The following is a 19,494-nucleotide window of genomic DNA, read 5'->3' on the forward strand; positions in this document are numbered from 1 at the left end:
TCTTCTTGTGAAATAATATGGGGTTTTTTTTGCAGCATGCTAGCTTGTATCTTCTCTAAGGTTGCTGAAGCCTGCAAAGTACTTCTACCCATTTTCTAATCTAGTATTATTCCCATAAGACTACATAGTCCTGCTATAGACACAGTTACTGGACAGTGATTTAGATGAGTTCTTGTCATAATATTAAATGAGTGATGAAATCAACAAATGTTTTTTACTGTGTTTTCTTCTTCAGTTTAATCAGTGGCAGCTACTGTGCTAATAAATAGAGAGTGACATAGCAGACAGCTAATACCACCGCACGTTGAAGCTGCATTTTAATTTTCCTTACAAGTCTGTCTCCCATTTTAGCAGCAGAATTTTTATCTTCATTACAAAGAAAAAAAATCAAGTGTATTTTTAAAGTTTCATTTACATATTCTGAGGAAAGCAGAATAAAAAAAAAAGGTGTTTGGGAATTACTGAAACATCTGATTAATTGCAGGCCTTTTTCTCACTTAGTTGCACATTAATCTTGAATTGCTGCTTCAGTCTTTCTGGTGACTGAAAGCTCTCCATTATTCAGGGGACATTTCCAGCTGTCTGTGTTGGTAGCAGCAAATGACACTCATAGGTCTCTGCTAAGAAGCTGCCTAAGTCTGAAAGCAAACAGTGCAGCAGCACCATGACAGAGCCAGAACATCCTTTGGGGCTGTCTAATCCATCACTTGACTGTGAGAGGAATGCAATATTTTCCCAAATTTGTCTCCAGCAAAATGAATTTGTGTGTAAAATCCCAGTGAGATAAATTTTGTTGTAACTCACAATGCTGGTAGAACTTGACTTTACAGTTACTGCTGATTTACCCTGTTGTAAATAGGATGGGAACATGTCTTGGTATAGCAGAGCCTAACATTATCTGTGTTGTCTTCAGCCACAGATTAAATGGTGATCATCTAACAGAAAGTCCCCCCCTCTTCCTCTTTCCCCAGTAATCTAATTTATATTAAACTAACTGTGGGGTTTTTTTTCTATCTAGCTATCCTGCAACAGGCACGGAATTATATGGCATGTGCCCAAGTCTTTATAAGCTTCACTTTCACATTGATATGATTTGAGTGAGTCAACCGTCTTTGCCTGAGCCACGTACCTATACAGAAAGAGAGCATGAAGTCTGAAGGTACAAAAAAAGGGAAGGGGTGGAAATGACCCCCCAGTATGGGGCAGCTGCTATGCATCGGAGTTGATGTTTCTCCATCAGTGTGTGCCTTGTTGTAATTGTTGGGGCAGAGTGAGAAGCTGCGTTGCAAACTGTGCTGAGAGCCATGAATCCTTCCTCAACAGCTCAATCCTTGGGACCGTGGATCCAGGCAGAGATGGGCTTAGGAGGTGGTAAATGTCCTAGAGATACCTGACAGGTCCTCTGCATCCTGCCTGGGATGAGTGAAGCTCTGGACCTGCTGGGGCACAGAGGAGGGGACATGAAGTTGGGTCCAAATTTCTTGGGCACTTTCCTTCCCCCTTTCTGGGCTGCCCCACAGCACTCCTGGCACAAGTACGGAGGGATGAAGGCAGCAGGGAGTCCCCGTGCCAGGCAAGGAACAGGTCCTGGCACTGGTAGGAGCACTGGGAAGAGACTCTGGTGAAAAAAACAGATTTGGCTCCCAAGATTTTGCCTGAGGCAGGAAACCTCTGTGACTGTTGAGCTGCCTCAGCGTGGTCTAGCGTGGGAAAATCTAAGCACAGCCCTTGGGAAGGGCTGTGGCAGGGGCATGCCTTCAGTAAATGAATAATTCCTGACAAATCTTCCCAAGGTTAGACGTGGGTTTTGGTGTTGACCACTGACAGTGACGAGTTTTTTGGTCCCTATTTTGTTAGAAAACATTTGGGCAGGGGGCTGGCCAAATTATGCAGCTGGCACTTTGTGTTCCTCCGTTCCTCCCTGGAGTGTCGTGAGGTTGTGTCCGGACAGCACGAAGTCTGGATATCCGTGCAGCCTGCCCTCCTCTCTGGGAAAGGAACAGAGGGTTGTTGCTGTTGGGGCTATAATGGTAATGAAGGCTCGTTTGCCTTTACTGGTCTGCCGTTCTTCAGAGAAATTGCATTTCTTCCCCATGACTTCTGAACAGAAAACCCAGTGGTTCCAATTCACTTTAACAGTTGTTGGTTATTTATTGCAATGGTTTCGTATGTCGTGAAAGGTTGCATCCCAACATGTTAGTTGTGGTTTGGTTTTGGTTTTTTTTTCCCCCCCCAGCTTACACACAGTTAAAAGGCAAGACATAGAAATTTAAAATCATGAACTGTGGACTCTGTGGTCAGGTTTCCTAGACATTTTTGAAGGCTGGTTGGTCTCTTGACTGTTTTGTGTGGTAAGTATTGCTATTTCTGCTTACTGTTTGTTCAGTGGACATAAGCAAGAAATGGAAGTTTCTAAGACAGTCCTCAGAGTGGGATGTGGAGACATGGAGCTTTTGCTTTCTCATCGGCTTGAGGAGAAAACAGAAAAGCAGTTGATGTACCCAGAACTGAAGCAGTTGTCCTGCTGTTAGTGGAAAGACAATATTCACAACAGGGGCAGGACATAATTTCAATCCCAGAACAAGTTGATTTCAGTAAAATAGGGAGATTGCAGTGGGCAAAGTTGATGTTCCAAGGCTTATGGATAAAGGAAGGGGAAAACATGCACTAATTATTTATGAAAATATTTTAAAATATTTATGTACTGGTGCACAGCATAGAAACATTTTGGACAGGTACTGCTTGGATTGCAGTGTTGGTGTGATTGATTTTCATAAAGCCAGTGGGAACAATTTGCTCAATGTCCAGCTAAAAGGATTTCCGTTGCATCTGCATAACAGCTCAAGTCTTGAGGATTGTTGTGTTCACCACCATCCTCCTTTATTTTGTATAACCAAAGCTGCTGAAGTTGCAGTGAGACCACTGGCTGATAAAAACTGGACAATATTGCAATTCAGTCATTCCACACATGAATAAATCCTGTTAGTTTGAAAAAAATCATTGAGTCAGCTCCCAGAAGGAACTTCTCAAAGAATTTTGTATGCTGCAATTTGTTTGGCAGCAATTAAAACTTTTGGCTTCACAAGCTAATCTTCGTAGATGCCATCTCCTTTCTGTCACAGAAAAGGCTCGCCTGGTTCTTGGCTAGGTACGTTCCAGTTGATACAGGTGGCACCTGTGCTGAGACAGAGGGAACAAGCATGAGTGCCAGGGATGTGCAGGTAAGAGGGCAATTGTGTGAACATGTGTAGTTTTGATTACCAGGGTTTACCAGGGTGATTAGTTTTTAGTGCATTCGTTATGGTGCCCGGCAACAATACCCATTGTTGTTGTGTCTATGAACTCCTGATTATAAATGCAGCAAATGTGTACTGAGATAAAGGGACAAGATCAAAGCTTCAAATGAAGATATGTCTCTCTATACTAGTTAAAACCTTACCTGTGTTTACCTAGCTAAATCCTAAGTCTAAACTTAAAAGCAATGTATTTATTTGTGATTATTTTGTTCCATATATACCAGTGAATTAATGAAAAATGTACTGTTAAATGTAATTCTTCATCATTGTTATCAGCAGCATAAATTCATTATTCAGATCTTCTTCCAGTGAAATCAACTGAAATTTTGTTTCTGATTTCACTGAGACCAGGATTGAAACAATCCATATTGATGTGGGAAATGCAGGTAGCCAAATTTTTGAGTGTGATTGAACGTGTGTAATATAACACAATACCATCGTTCATCTTAATAGGCATGATAAAAAAAATAGTTTTCATACAGACTGCAAGTAATACAAATGAATTAAAGTCATTTAATTGCAAAATATTTTAAAAGTCATGATGATAACTTAAAAATAACTGCTATGCCAAATTTTAATAAGATAATGACAACTTCATTAGCTTTAAAAATGTGCATAATTTACAGGAATGTTGTATTAACATTGAGGTGACATTTTCTATTTTATTCAGATTAAAACTGAGTAAATAGACCATTTGAAATGTTCACATTGTGTATTAAAATTAACTACTCAGGAATTAATTCTTCAACTTCTCATGAGAGTTATCCTTATTCACACAAGAAGTCCCATTGACTAATGGCATTTCTCAGGCATAATCAGATGACAATGGGACATGTATAAGAATTACTCATGTGAAAAATACCAACTCCATCATTCTTTGTTAAAATATTTGCTGATAATGATTCTTTTCATGCAACTAGCTTTTTCAATGTTCAGTGCTGTACAGCAGACAGAGGGAAATTCTTTCGTGGTCTCTGTGGATGAATAGTTTCTTCCCTGACACATGACAGGAATTAAACAAAATGCTGTAGAGACAGCACGAAGGTTGGTGGTGGTAGGGGAAGGACATTGTTATTTTACCTAGATAAATCAACATAATCCTTTTAAGAGCTTGCATCAGGTATATTTGTGAGTCCAGGCTTGTAAAAGGCCTTATCCTACTTCGTAGCCACCTTGGTTTTTTAAGGCATATGCTTTTGGGAAGTGGATAATTTTAAGGAAAATATCAGCGTAACTATTGAGACTTACTGTGCTCTTTCAGTGTGATGCAACCCCACAGCTAGGTGCATCTTCTCACATACAGCCTTGCCCATTAAGATAGAGTTTCATTTGGGGGATTCTTTAGAGACATCCCTTGGTATTTTTATTGGGGTATAGGACTGTTTACAATACTTTATAAGATCCCAACTAGATTAGATAATATGTGCAAGATTCTGCACTTGGATCCAGGCAATCCCCAATATCATTACAGAATGGGTGGTGAGACTAGCCCTGCAGAGAAGGACCTGGGCATACTGGTGGATGAAAAATTGGACATGAGATGGCAATATGCACTTGGAGCCCAGAAAGCTAATTGTATCCTGAGCCGTGTAAAAAGCAGCATGGCCAGCAGGTCAAGGGAGGAGATTCTGCCCCTCTGCTCCTCTCCCATGAGACTCCCACGCAGTACTGCCTTCAGCTCTGGGGTCACCCGTACCACAAAGACATGAACCTGTTAGAGTGGGTCCAGAGAGGGGCCATGACAATAATCAGAGATCTCGAACACCTCTCCTATGAAGAAAGACTGAGAGATTTGGGGTTATTTAGGCTGGAGAAGAGAAGGCCCTTAGGTAGACCTCATTGTGGCTTTTCAACATACAAAGGGGGCTTCTAAATAAGCAAGATGGAGAAATACTTTTTACCAGGGCCTTCAGTGACAGGGCAAAGGACAACGGTTTTAAACTGGAAGACGGTAGATTTCATTTGGATATAATGAAGACATTTTTTATGATGAGGGTGGTGAGGCACTGGCACAGATTACCCAGAGAAGTTGTGGATGCCCCATCATTGGAAGTGTCCAAGGTCAGGTCGGATGGGGCTTTGAACAACCTAATATAGCGAGAGATGTCCCTACCCATGGTGAGGGGAGTTGGACTAGATGATCTTTGAAGATCCCTTCCAACCCAAACCACTCTGTGTTTCTGTGATTCTGTATATTATCTTCTAACATGAATTGTTGTGAGTAGCCTTGTCAGTTTTGCAACAATTTTATACATTTTTAGCAGATCCTTTTTTTTCCCCTCAATCCAGTTTGAAGTATTAAAAACAACAGAAGTCTTAATAAGAGTGAATTATGAGGAAATTCTCTCTAAGACAACAGACTCCATGTATGGGGCTTCTGGGTGAATATCCAGAACTGGCTGAATCCAATGCTACTGCACTGCCCCTCCCACACTAGCAGAGTTCCTGGTAAAACATCCCTGGTGAAACCAGAGGATGTTGTCGGGTACACCAGAGGCTGACTGTAGGCACTTGAGCATAAGGATCACTCCCCTCAACACCCCCAGGCAGTGGAAAGATTATAGTTGACTTAAGTAAATTAGGGGTTTCACCCTCCACTTTTATTCAAGTGTTATTCTTATGAAATTGTCTTATTTATTTTTTTTTGTCGTTGCAGAGGAGAGGGAAATGGAGCAAACATGCCCATACTGAAGTGAAGAAAGTTAATTCAATGATGAGAACAAAACATGATTAAGAATGTGAAACTTTAATATTGTTTTTTTCTGTTTGCTTTCTGGTAATATCCTTTCTGAACAGTATGTGGTTGTATGCACTTTTTTGGCCTCAAGTCAGGACAACAGTGGAAACTCAAGAGTAGATGTCTGTCTAAATGGTTGGCCTGAAATTCAGCTTTATGATGTAAGTGCTGTCGTGATGTTAGTTCTGGAAAAATGCAGGTCATCAAGACTAGAGATAACTAAGCAGTTGGCCACTTTAGTAATTTGTAACCTTCACTGCAGACCGCTAAAACATGTAGTTCGCTTGCAGAGTTCTGTGTAGTAAGTTTTAATCTCCTGATAAACATGCTTGCTTTCTGAAAGCAAAATCTTCTGTGGGACTTCAGAATCAATCCATGGACATCAAAGAGTCTGTAGACCACAGACTGAAAAATACTGGTTCAATGGATGCGTTACAACAGTTAATTTCAGTACTACTTGTACTCCTAAATCACGTGGCAACATTTTGATAAACCTACTGATGACCTAAATACGGATACAGAGCTCTAGCTTTTATTACATATTTCTAATGTTTTCTAGTTTTTCTAGCCCTGCTTCCTTGCAACTGTGGCTCTTTGAACCTCTCTTCATTATGCGTAGTATCCTACTTCTGTCATTGTTTTCTATGACTCAAAAGATACATAAATTTGAAATGAAAATTCTCTTGAGCATTTAAAAATCATCATCCAGTAGTATATTGAAAAGGATTCCTTGAGATTTACAAGAAGCACTCGTTAAAATATGTCAGCTACTCATCCTGTAATTTATAAACAGATAATCCTCATCAACAAGAGAGATGGAGATGTTTCCTAAAGCAATCTTGTTGCCTTTGTAATAGATCAGATTTGTGCAATATGGTACATAATTCAAAAGAATATTTGAAGAGTGAAGCCATAGATCCTCTTAAAGGACTATTTCTTCTCCATAACTCTGGATTGAAGACTACTATCTCCTATCCTACTATACTGATATCCAGGATACGTTAAATTTTTTTTTAATTTTTTTTTTAAGAGCAGCTTGCTGTCTAATCATATTTGCTCAGTCTTCGTAGTTGATCATGAAAAAAATTGGTTTGTTTTTATTGTTTACTTTTTGTCAAAAAGACTTATCTCTTAGTACTCCCCAGCCTTTCCTTTTGTTTGCAACAAGCTTTTAAAAAAAGTAAAGTATTGGCAGCTGTTACCACCTCTGACTGCTGGATCCAGAAGCTCATATAAAGAGATTTAAAAAGTAATATTCAGAAATCAAAATGTTCTAGCATAACTGTGTAGCCTTCTTTGTGTATTCAGCTGCTTAATTCATTCACTATAAAAAAAAAATCAACACTTGGGTTGAGTTATTCCGTTGAAGGGCAGTAACAATGTTAATTAATTGGAAGTTTATTTATATTCACAGTCTTGATGTGAAGTGTTTGAAAGACGCCAGCACTTTTTCAGCAACTGAGGTCAGAAGACTTTCAGAGAATTCCTAAGGAGTTAATACATTCTTTTAAAACACAGTTTTGACAATTACCCTTCCAGCAGGAAAAGAGGGGTGATTGTAATAGAAGGAAAATAGCATTGTGGGTCTACATGAAGAAATATCAAAGTCATAACATAGAACCTTGTAAGCAGGCCAAAGTTTTTTATTAATACAGGAATTTTTTTAAAACAGGATGGAATATCTCTGATGAGAGATGGAATCGCTTTTGTCACCTAAATTAATTTGCCCTTGTGTCTTGTAAATCATTTCATGCCACAAATAATTGATCAGAGACTGAAGCAGAAATGAACAACTCAGGCTGTGATTTAAAGGGAATTAATTCTTAATTAAGTTGGCTTACTTTGGATTTTCATCTTTAGGGAGAATAGGCTGCTAAGCATTCACAATACCATCACTTAGTTTAATATTAGGAAAAGCCTTCACAAGAGATTAAGGCACTGTTCACGTTAAGGGGATCAGAATGAAGTACCTGAATTTAAGACTAAGAACCAGAACTCGTATCTGTATATAGGGGTCTGGTGTCATCTCCTGAATGAGCTTCAGATTATCCCAAGAAGTGAGAAAAATGGCAAGTTCAGAATTCTGTGTTTGCAAAGGAAGCAGGCAGTTAATCCAGAAGTCTGCATGATAACTTTCCCACCGATGTATTTCTCTGATTTGGCTTCAATCAAGAATCTCCAGTAAGAATAACACAATCCCTTCTTTGTCATCTAATTGTAGTATCTTATGGTACTAATTCGGTATTACTGAATCTTATTTCTGAATATTTCTAGCACTGTATATATTGTTTCAAAAGTTCTGCTCCCTTACATCTTGTGGTCTTTCCCTTCTATGTTAATTGTTATTTGTACTGTCCTCCTGTGTTATCTGTTTGCAAATGGGTATGTGTTTTCACATTGCTTTAACATAGTTTGGAAACTACGTTAGTCTAGCCATTTGGTATGAGAGGAAACGTCATTATGTATTTCTAGGGACTGAATCACTAATATGAGTCATTCTGTATAAGTGAAGTAGGTGCTGAAAAAATATATTCAGGTAGTAAACATATATTCAAAAACCTATTTGAATCCTGCAAGTCAAAACATTTTGTCTGAGTTACCTAGATTGTGACAGATCATTATGAAGAAGGTATTTTAAGGTTTTACAGAGACCTAAATGTTGAGATGACTTCCAAATAGGTTCTTAAAAAGTCTGTAGGTGTTTAGCTTCTCGTGTGTGGAAGTCTGGCTCGTAATTTCTCATTGGTACAAAAATTGACTTTTACTTGATTTTATTAAAAGCAAATGAACTTATATGACTGTAAGCTAAAAGCAATGTTTTCAATTTTAAAAATGTAGTTTTTATTTTCCTGAAAAGCAATTCAAAAATTTGGGGTTCACCAGTGCTTACTCTTCATAAATGAAAAGGGTATCATATTAAATCATCAAGGAGCACTGTGTTTTAGAATGCCTCACTGTAGGCTGTTCTGTTTTGTGTTTCTAAAGAGATGGGACAAATTTGTTTAGTGATTTTAGAAGTGCCTTAGGCACTGATTAGAAACAGCTTAAAGTGGGGTAGAAAGAGAAAGAGAGATGTTGTATGTTATGGCAACACTTGTCATTGGATTCCTGCATCCCTGCCATTGATGCATTTGCAGTCCTTTGGAGGATTCTTTTAAAGGATGTGGGACAGAACTACAAGATGTAAAATACATTATGTAGAAAATGGCATGAAAGAAGTAGATAGGAAACACAAATGTAGAAATGTCGGTGGAAAGACGAGATATGAATACCTTGCAACACACATCTTGGTGACAGCTCACGTATACTTTGACATGAAAATGCTTTTGCTAGGAAATAACAGTCAGGAAGACAAAATTGATTGCATGGCTAAGCATGTAGAAGGCATCCTTGGTAAAGGTAATGTTTCAAATTAATTCAAAGTAGGTAATATAAGAAAGTAAATTGCTGGGTAGCAACAGCTCAGTTTCAGTGGAAAGAATTTACAATGTAATTAATTTCAAAGGATAATAAATCTGACATGAATCTCCCCTTTTGTAAGGCCCAACTTCTGGGGTTTGTGTGAATTCTTACAGTATATAGTATAATCTTTCCTACTGCATGAGCTATGACTTAGAAGCTGCTGTAAACCAGAGCAAAGGTGTACAGATTACTGGTTTGTCTGGTGTGTGCAAAGGTAGCAAACGATATTTGTTTGGGATATGCAGATGTTCCTCATTTGGGACCTTTGTGTTTGGCTCACTCAGATTGAACCAATGCCATTTTCCTGCCATACTAAAATTTTAATTAGGTTTAAGCAGAAGTATGTCAGCACATCTTTATTTAAATGGTGTGAGGATTTACCGATCCTGAAGACTTACTGGTCTGATGCATAACAACTAATAGTAAGAAATAGTGATGGGTTGAAGTTAAAAGAGTGGGTAATGATCTTGCTAATTTCTGGTTACTGATGGATCTTTCTGTGACTCCTGAACCTAATAAGGCTGTGTAATTGAAGTAGAATAGCAGGTCTTAAACAAACAAAAAATTCAGGCTCTTAAGGAGTTGTAATACCTCCCTATTCCTATCAAGGACTAGAAAACGGTGAGGTGAATCCAAGAGACAGCTTGCTTCATCCATCTGAATGATATTTCCAGCTGATTTATGTGTTTCAGACTTCCTCAACTTGCCAAAGGTGACAAGAAACAGTAAGTCATGCAGCACGGGCTGAGAGCCTGGGGATTTGGCACATTTTGGATCAGGCTACGCACCGAACATCCAACCACAGAGCAAGTCCAAACAGGTAGGTTTTTTTTTTTTTCCTTTGCATTTATTTTAGATTTGGAGATAATAACATTTTATTTGTATGTTCTCTTGTGAGGTCTGTTTCAAAAACTGAGTCTCTGTTCTACCCCTGGAACATTGTAAAATCAATTGCCTCTGTATGTGTGTTGATAAGACTATTGAGATGCTGTTCCTTCTCCAGTATGTTGCAGAATTACTCACTGTTTCAACCTGACAACTTGATGTATTTTAGTATGTTACTTGGTTAATTGCTTACAGTGTTCGCAGAAGTCGGGAAATGAAGCATCGTGGTCAGTACTTATGATTTTATTGCAATAGTTGTGAAGTCATGTAATTAGATGGATTTCTGCTGTTATGTTTTTAGCCATTGCTGCTATGGAGAAAAGGCAGGAAATGTGATTCGGAGGACAGACAGGAACAGAAGGCATCAGGAAGAGTCAAAATACACACACACCTCATGATTTTAAGACAGTCTTACCATTTCTTGGGGTCTAGCCTGTTTGACAGTCTGAGGGTAGGCAGCGTTGCTGAAGAAACAAAAAGTCTGACATAGGAGGTGGCTTGATCCTTCATGTGCATTAGGGTTAGTGTTACCAAATATATTTATCTAATGGAGTGCTGGTGTATTAAATAGTTTAGTAAAAGTAACAGTTTTCAAATTTTTGGAAAACAAACTCCACTCATGGCTATTTTTTTAAAGATGAGTTGGCCACCAGGCAGGAAAAAGAAAAGGAGAAAGTTAAGAGAAAAAAAAAAAGGAAAGTAGAGAAGACCTTGCCCTTGAAAATAAGAAAGTGAACTATGTTATCTTTTTGTGTTACTCTTTTTGCAATACATGCATGTTGTCCCTCTTGACTGACAAAGTTCTTGTGTTTCCCTTGGAGTGTGTCAGTTCATTAGTGTCTCCAGACAGAGGTACTTTAGCTTTTAATTAAAATACAATTTTCAGGTTTTTTAGGGTGTTAATGAGACAGCAAAAATGAATTCATTGAAAGAGGAACAGATATCTAGGCCTTACAGCAGTGAAAGTTAGAGCCTCATTAGTAGCTAATTATGCAGAACATAGTATATAAATAGAGCTGTTATGGCATTAAAAAAAACCTCAGTGCATTACCTAATGACATAAAATGTTTACAGTCTGTTCTGAGTATGGTATAGTGTCTTACTGAAGTAATTAATGGCATATTTAACAGTGACACAACTGGAATCACAATTGCTTTGCAGGTACAAGTCGAGGGCAAGGGAATGTATAAAAGTCTTTGAGGAACAGATTATTTGTCCGCTAATAAATCTGAGAGTATCAGAAGATACAGGAGGAACACATGATTTATGCATTAGGTGGGATAATGTCTCTTTCTGACAAGGACAGACTACACTGGACTTTATTTTTAAGTTTGCCAAAAGCGAGCAGTGACGTGCCAGAAAGTCCAAACTAGCGCTTCCGAAAAAGGGCTGGTTCCCTGAGAAAACCAAGGCACATCTTCGGATAACTAAGGAGATGGAAGGTACTTTGGAAATCTTGCTTTTCGATATAAAAATGGCAAGCAAGACCAATAATACGCACAAGGTGAAAAAAGGAAGTTTTTGTTTGACTATAAGGGCCCACGTAATCAGACATACTCAAAATAATACTTCAATAACAAGTTAAATAGTGTTTTTAATAAACTAAAGCATAAACATGATTGTTTGCTCTGCCCAACAAGAACTGTGTATGTAGCTTAACAACTGATTATTATTATTATTAATAATAATAAACAGCATTATCCTTCCATAAGGTGATGCTTCATACTAAGAGCAAAGCTGTAACTGGCAACCATAGCTGCTTAGATTCAGTACGGTGAAAAACAATCTCAGTACCACAGCAGGGGTGGTAGAGGAATGACTAAAGGAGAATATTACATTTGGGGAAACATACTGGCTGTGGAGCCTGTCTAGCACATCAGGGATAATTTGGATAGAAGTAGAAAAAATATTGTGAAAGCTGGAGAGGGTGAGAAGGCAGATGAGGAGATGTTTATGCAAATAAGAAAGGCCTGTAAAGTCATCTGCGCATTAGTCATGATGATTCCAATTACAGTTGTATTGACTAGGAACCACAGAGCCACAGAATCAATTAGATGTTTAAAAATACAAAAAGCTATTTCCTTGCTCAATTTGTTCAGCAGTCAACAAGTTTAGAGTTTGTTCTGGGAAATTATTTTGGTATGATGACCACGTTAGAGACTGATTAATGTTTAACTGGTGGTAAGTGAATGGAAATGATTTTGCTATGAATTCAATGCTTTATTTTTTAGCTGTGGTGCTTAGTGAAACAACACAGAACGATGGAGAACGTCATTCTTCTGTGCTTCTGTGTTAGCACCGTTGTATGTGTTAATGACATTATCAGCTCCAGTGGAGGAAGAGTTAATGACCTGCAAGTTTGTGTTATGGCAGGTAGGAGAAGAAACTACTTCTTAATTGTGGAGGGGGTTTTTTATTTCATTAGTGAAAATAATTTTGTTTTCATAAAGAGGTCTAGGTAGGCCAGAACTTGAGGCCTGAGAAATCTGTTACACATATAATGGGTACAGTTAAATAAATGTTAATGCCAGTGTTGATAAGAACCCACCAATTTGCCCAATTCCTAAGACATTTGTGTGTGTATGCACACATGCATTGATCATTTTTGCTTATCACTGAGTCCAAATTTTTTATTACTGTGGTCAGTGTGAATGCCAAGTTCCAGTTGTGATGATCTTCTCTCCAAATAATGAATGGAGTTACTACAAATTTGCTGAAGAATCTTGACTTTTATAATCAGTCATATATGACACACAAGGATGGTCAATTATATACAACATTATATGCCCATAAAAATCTGTAGCACACTTCCACAACAAGTTTTCTGTGTTGGGAACAGTAAAAGAGGTACTTTGCAAAATTCTTTGATACTTTGCCAAAGGACTTGCATTTTGCTGTATGGCTTTGTGGAGAAGTTATTGTGGCTCGCTGTGGGTCTAGGGCAGGCTAGCCAACCTTTTGTGTCTGCCTGTGGTCACGCTATTGCCTTCAGTAAGATAGCACAGTCTGTCTTTGTAGATAAATAAACCACTTTTGGTGTACTGTGAAGAAAGGGAATGGCTGTAGCATGGTGAACAGCTCACGCCCTAGATTTTAGTCCAACTGGAAGTAACTTGTTTGTGTAGCCACAATCATAGTGTGTTTTAGATGTGCTTAGAGAGCGGCAGTGAATATATTATGTATTTGCTTGCCAGAAGTGATCTGGTTGCCTTTAGATTAATGTCTGGATGCACCATCTTTGCCTGAGCAAAACAGTAAATATCAATTGATTCAGATTCTTTGTAAAATCCCCAGATTTGCTGTGTTAAAAAATTAAAATTTCTACATGGATATTCTTCAACAGAAAACTGTAAGCCTTGCCAGCAGCTCAGCTCAGAGTCACCGGCGTGCAGCAATCCACAGTTTGACTGGCAACTCTGAAATTCAGTAGTTTATTACTATTTTCATCTAAACATTTTCAAAACCTTTGTGTTAAGGGGTGCTGCATTATTATGCAGATTCCTGCCTATCTCTGCTTAGTACAGGAGGATAGCGGCAAGGCAGATGCCAAAGGTACTTTCCTGTAATGCTTTGCCTGTCTCAGAAAGGCAAGCGTGCGCTGCTCTGCAGGTCATCCATCCTGAATCCAGCTTTTTGTTTGACACCTGCCATCATCTTCAGGCCAGTCTGTAAGTCTCTTTGGCAGATGCTGTGCACCAGGCAGGCAGACCCTGCACAATTTGCAATTCATGTTGTCGGTGTCTAAGCTGCTTAGGCTTCAGGCCGCAACCATCTCCCATCTTCTGCATCTTCTGTCTCCTGTCTCTACAACATGCTGCATTCTTATCCATCCTCTGCAATTCAGACCTGGCCAAAAGGCAATATTTCTGTTTTGCAAGGTGTGTCTGTTGTTGTTTGCTTGAACTGGAGAGAACTAAAATTTGCATAAGTTACTTTTGCAAACCTGAGATGGAGGTGAGGAAGGGATTCAGAAGTAGCCACTGTTGAAGAGCTGAAAAAGGTTGCCTAGGAATCCTGACTTTAATGACTCTGCACTATGACTAGAGGAAGCCAGGGTTCATGTCCACGGAGACATCCTATGTGAATGTTTTTCTGGATTTTTTCAAAAAGTTTATATTTCATATTAATAATCAGGAGGACAAGCAGGTGACTCCGAAACTTTCCAAATGGAAAAATATTTCTTACAGTGTTACAGATGGATTCTTAATTTTTAGAACCCTGGGATCATATTTGTACTGTATAAACATGCCTTGAAAAATCTTATTAGAAAAGGAGCTGTTAAACTAGGGGAATAGCAAATGCAGAGGAATTTAAGACATGGGTAAGGGCTTTGTATGATTTTTAGGTTACTAACTGGCTGTGTAGCACAATATAAGGGAAGGAAGAATTAAAATGTCCTGTCTGTTTTGTGGAGAAAGCAGATGAGGCATGGAACATGAAATGTTCGTAAAATAGAATATAAAGTAAAAGTGTGCCCAGTGGAGAATTTTTCAACAAAGAATAGAGAACGCTGTATGGATAGATACAAGTCAAATGGAAATAAAGAAACTAAGAGTAGTGGATACAAGGGGCCCAGGGGTCCCTCTGTTACTAGGATATCTGTAATCCCTATCAAAATCTGTGCACAGAACTTCTTAGATAATAAAACACAACTTCAAAGCTAACCAACACAAGCCTTCACATTAGATCTCATCAGAGGGACATGTGAAAACAGATGTTATTTGGCTAAATTAATCCTTAGAATGTTAATTAGTTCACTCTCTTTTTACCTTTTCTAAAATGTTGTGCTTTATTTGTTTCCTTTATCTTACAAATTCTTCCTACTGGATCCACTGTTTTTCACATTGTACTTTTTATTTTTTACTTGCACCCAGCAATTAGATTTTAAAAGAACCCGGGCACTTGGTGCACGAAACAGGCATATTCAGGGTAATGGATATTACCGATAGTTTAAAGGGAGAGACAGCAATGTGAAATCACGTGGTTTGGGACAGACTGACCCTGTAAGAGAAGATGTGCACAGGAAAAACGTTCAGCAAGCATGAAAAGATGAAGTAACATCCTCCATGTGATGGCACTACAGGCTCTGGATGTCGGGCACCTCTAGGAAAGACCAGGTTCTCCCAAGACATTTGGGAACTGGTCCCTCTGGTATGTTAGAGCCAGCCTCATTGAAAAAGACTTTGCTTACCATCTGGTACACATCTTTCTGTCCTCCTTTCTCAGGGGGGTGATGCTTATAAGACTCTGCTCTTGCTAGTTTGTTTGTACCAGAGTCACTTTCTCTCCCTCCTTCCCTTTAACTTACCAGATAATTTTAACCAAGTTAAGAGAAGATAGCTGTCCTATGCATTTCATGAAAATGAGTGACTACGAAGGGGAGGGCAAGCCAGAATAACAGTCTCGCTGAGAGGAACCACAGTACATTTCAAAGCCCATCTAGGCCAAGGGGCATTCGCTGGCCCCATCAGCCAGCGCTTCTCTGCTGCCTCTGGTCCCTCAAACCAGTAATGGGTGTGGAAGGCAGCTGGAGGTAACTGGAGACGAGGAAGACCCATGGAGGTTTCTCCTTGACCATGGGGAGTTGCAGGGAGTGTATGGAGGTGGAGGATTAGGGAATAGTATGATGGGAAAAAAACATCACAGGGGAAATGGGGCGGGTGAAACTTGTGCTGTCGGGGAATATTATGTACGGGATTCATTATCTGGGTAGCTGTGCTACATCAAATGTTAGACTAAATGAGCCAATGATGTTTTTTACTCTTAAAATTTGTGTTTTCATCTCCTGCACCTAACAGATTGTTATTTTGAAATCCATTTTCTGATTTGCTGTATGTACGAGAAACCCTACGTTACCATATGTATGGCTGTGCTATGCTGCAGGGAGGTCGAGGAGCGGTGCTACCTGAGTAAGAAGGAGCGATCTCTGAATTTGTTCCTTATTTCTGCCCCTCTTTAGGGCTTCTTGCTGCCTGGACATGAGGCAGGGCTTCAGGATTAGAGTGACCTGGAAAACTTCACTGAATCGTATATGCCAGGAACTGCTGATGAGCACAAATAGCAATATTTTCTTGAAACTATTCAGTTTTGTTAACTTCTCATTGAAAATCCCCCTCCTCATGAGATTTCTGAAATGTGTCTACTTTCTTGTTCACTTACCCACACAGCCTCTGGCTTTCCTCTGAGCCAAAACCCTTTGAACTTGGGAGGCAAAGGTACAATCCTGAGCCACACCGAAAGACCTGAAGTCCTTCTCATTAATGTCCCATAACATGCTGTGTGCAGTCTGTGTAGGGTGTATTAATCTTTTAAATGGAATTGTGACAGTTTCAGTCTTTTAATTAGTAGCCATGAAACAGTAAAAGTAATAATAATATAATAATTAGGAATAAAACCTGCTATTCAATAATTAATGGCAATGAAACACATAGAAATTATGTCTAGTTCAGTCAGTGTGCTGGAAGGGCTTCCAAGGTCCTTCGTTCCACCTGAAACAGAGTTTCCTTGTCAGCCGTACAGCATGATGACATGAAAGGTCAGCAGAAGAAAGTGATGGCATCTGTGATTTTCTTTTTTTTTTTTTTTTCCTACCAATTAAGAGGAGTATCCTCAGAATTCCTGTTTATGTAGGGAGTGAAAAGAACATTTTAGGATTTTATTTCCTAGTCCTGCATTACAGAATGTGAGGGAATTACAGAGAGAATTACCCTCTGAAGCCTTTGGATTTGTATTACCAAATAAGTACAGTTAAACTATTTTACAGCTATTTAAATTTGATGCTTTAGGAACTCTCTAATATCAATTTCTGCCATGATTTTGGTATTCTTCTGCTTTCATTATAAAATAAATAATCTGTATAATATTGTGGTTATTAATGTAAATTTGATGTATCGGATCAATGATGGAATCAACTACCGGAAAAAAGCTCTGGTAGATTAATCTTAATTATAAAATTTATGGTTCAGAATGGCTTGAGATATTGTAATGTAGTGGGGCAAATCTTGTCTTTATTTTTATAGCTACCTTTTAATTGAAAATTGTACCTAAATTGTAATTCAAAGACTTCTTTTTTCTATTTCTTCATTAATTCATATATTTATTAAGAAACATATGCTTCTGTTATATGGCAATGAAAAGTATTGAATTAATTCTAGATGAATCTTTAGTAAAGATGAAACAATGAGGATTCTGGAAGAATGATGTGCAGTTTAGCTTGGTGTGTTGCTTTTAAATGGTTCCTGGTGAAGGAACCAAACTGGATATTCTTGCAAAAACAGATACAGGCAATGATCTTTCTTCAGCAGCATGTATGGAATATCTTGTATTTAGTTATTTTCTTAGTGTCGTATGTAAACGATTCAAAAAATAGTCATATAAATCAGATAGGTAGTGTTAACTTGTATAAAGTAGCTCAGTATTCTTAGTATTGGGGATTATTTCTACAGTTTTATTTACTCTTCATATAGGAAACTTTCAGCTAGGTAAATGAGTAAGTGTTTCTTATGGAATAACACAAAGAAGCTGTTGTGGAGCCTCCATATATGTGGAAAATTGCCTAAAAGTTATAATAGAAAGCAATGTTTTCAGTTTTCTCTGCTGCCTCAGAGACTTTGTGCTTTTCTCTTGGCCTCAGTTTAATTTCAGTGGTGAGATACCTAAATCTGTTCCAGTTGCGAGTCATGTAGAACAACTGGCTGTAAGCTGAAGAACTTGCAAAGACTTTCCTCTGAATTCAAGAGAGTATTTCGGAAGATGAAAACATAAAGTAAAAGTTAGCTTGCTGGGGGGTGCTTGCAAAAAATGTTTTAGTTGTGTTATGAGAGTGGAGGGGGTTACCGTGCAAAAGCACCGCTCGAAGGGCTGAATGCCAGGTCTATGCCAAACAGCCAGTGTTTTCTGCTGAACACCACTGCATCGCTGCTTTTTTAGGTGAGCATTGTATTCTGAGCACAGAGTTGAGTTCAGAAGGATCAGTTATTTCTCACAGAGGTGAACTAGAGTCATTTGCTTTCAGCGCGACTGCTGCTTCCATCCCCGTTGAGTTCACAGCAAACACTGTGGTTCAGGCTGCTTTGGGAATATCTGGCCTCTGCCTCCCAAAGCAAAGACTTTCATAGCTCCGCTGGTTAAAAGTAACTTTCTGCAGTGCAAATAAGTGTGGTAAAGCCTGCCAGAAACCAGGGCAGCCCTGCCAGCTGGGTAGCCAATTTAATCCCCCCCTGCACAAGCAGCGCCGCCTCTGCTGCCAAGGGAGGTGGGGAGGAGAGGACCGGCTTCCCCAGCTCTGCCACAGCCAGGATGATGCCCGTGCCCTCAGTCTATGAAATACGTGAGAAATGCATTCGATCCAGTACAGCACAGTCATCCGTGTCTAATGTTTCAGAAGAAAGGAAATAAAAAGTTCTCTGTTAGGCAAAATACTGCAGAGTGTGGGGAAAAGAGGCTGACATTTCCTTCCCACTCCAGCAAATAATGAGTTAGTGCCTAGACACATAAAGATTGAGATTGCTTGCAACTGTCTTGCTTGCCCACTGGAGTACTAGCTGGTATTTTCATTCCCTAAATGCTTCTTTTGGAAGTGTTGCTAAGCATTGTTAATAACAGCCTGAAGACACAAAACACTGTAGAAAATAAACATTCTGTTAAATTTGCATTACTTCATGTAGTTCACCTTTTGAAATGTCCCTGTCCTCTCCCAGTTGGTTCTTCCTATGCCAGTCTCTTGCAGGTCTGTACTAATCAATTTATTCCCTATCTCTGTATCTTTTCTATTTTGGCAACTATATGCCCGTAGCTTACTATAACGTAACTGAAGTAGAAAAAGTGCAGACAGTCTTGGAAAATAAAATTATATTACTGACCTATAGACAAAACTGATTTCAGTTATCATCATGAGCAGCCACAATTAATTTATAACTTCTTTTTTGTTATTGATGCAAACAAACATCCTCTTAGCTCATGACCAAAGCTCTGAGTGATCTTTAGCCGTTGATGATCCAATTGGTTTTAATGTCTGTTGTATGTGTATGAAAAGTTTGCTCTACTTTTCTCTTCCATTATGAATTCATTTGGTGCAACTACCATTATATGAAATCTATTGGTGTCTTTTCCAGG

General features: G+C 38.8%; 1 pseudogene; it reads left to right on the top strand.

Annotated features, from left to right (window-relative positions):
* Positions 1-2,281: 2,281 nt before the first annotated feature.
* Positions 2,282-2,991, top strand: LOC104164820 (annotated as a pseudogene).
* The last annotated feature ends 16,503 nt before the right edge of the window (positions 2,992-19,494 follow it).

This window comes from Cariama cristata, unplaced genomic scaffold (genome assembly GCF_000690535.1).
Source record: "Cariama cristata isolate BGI_N322 unplaced genomic scaffold, ASM69053v1 scaffold5537, whole genome shotgun sequence".
NCBI classification, from domain to species: Eukaryota; Metazoa; Chordata; class Aves; order Cariamiformes; family Cariamidae; genus Cariama; species Cariama cristata.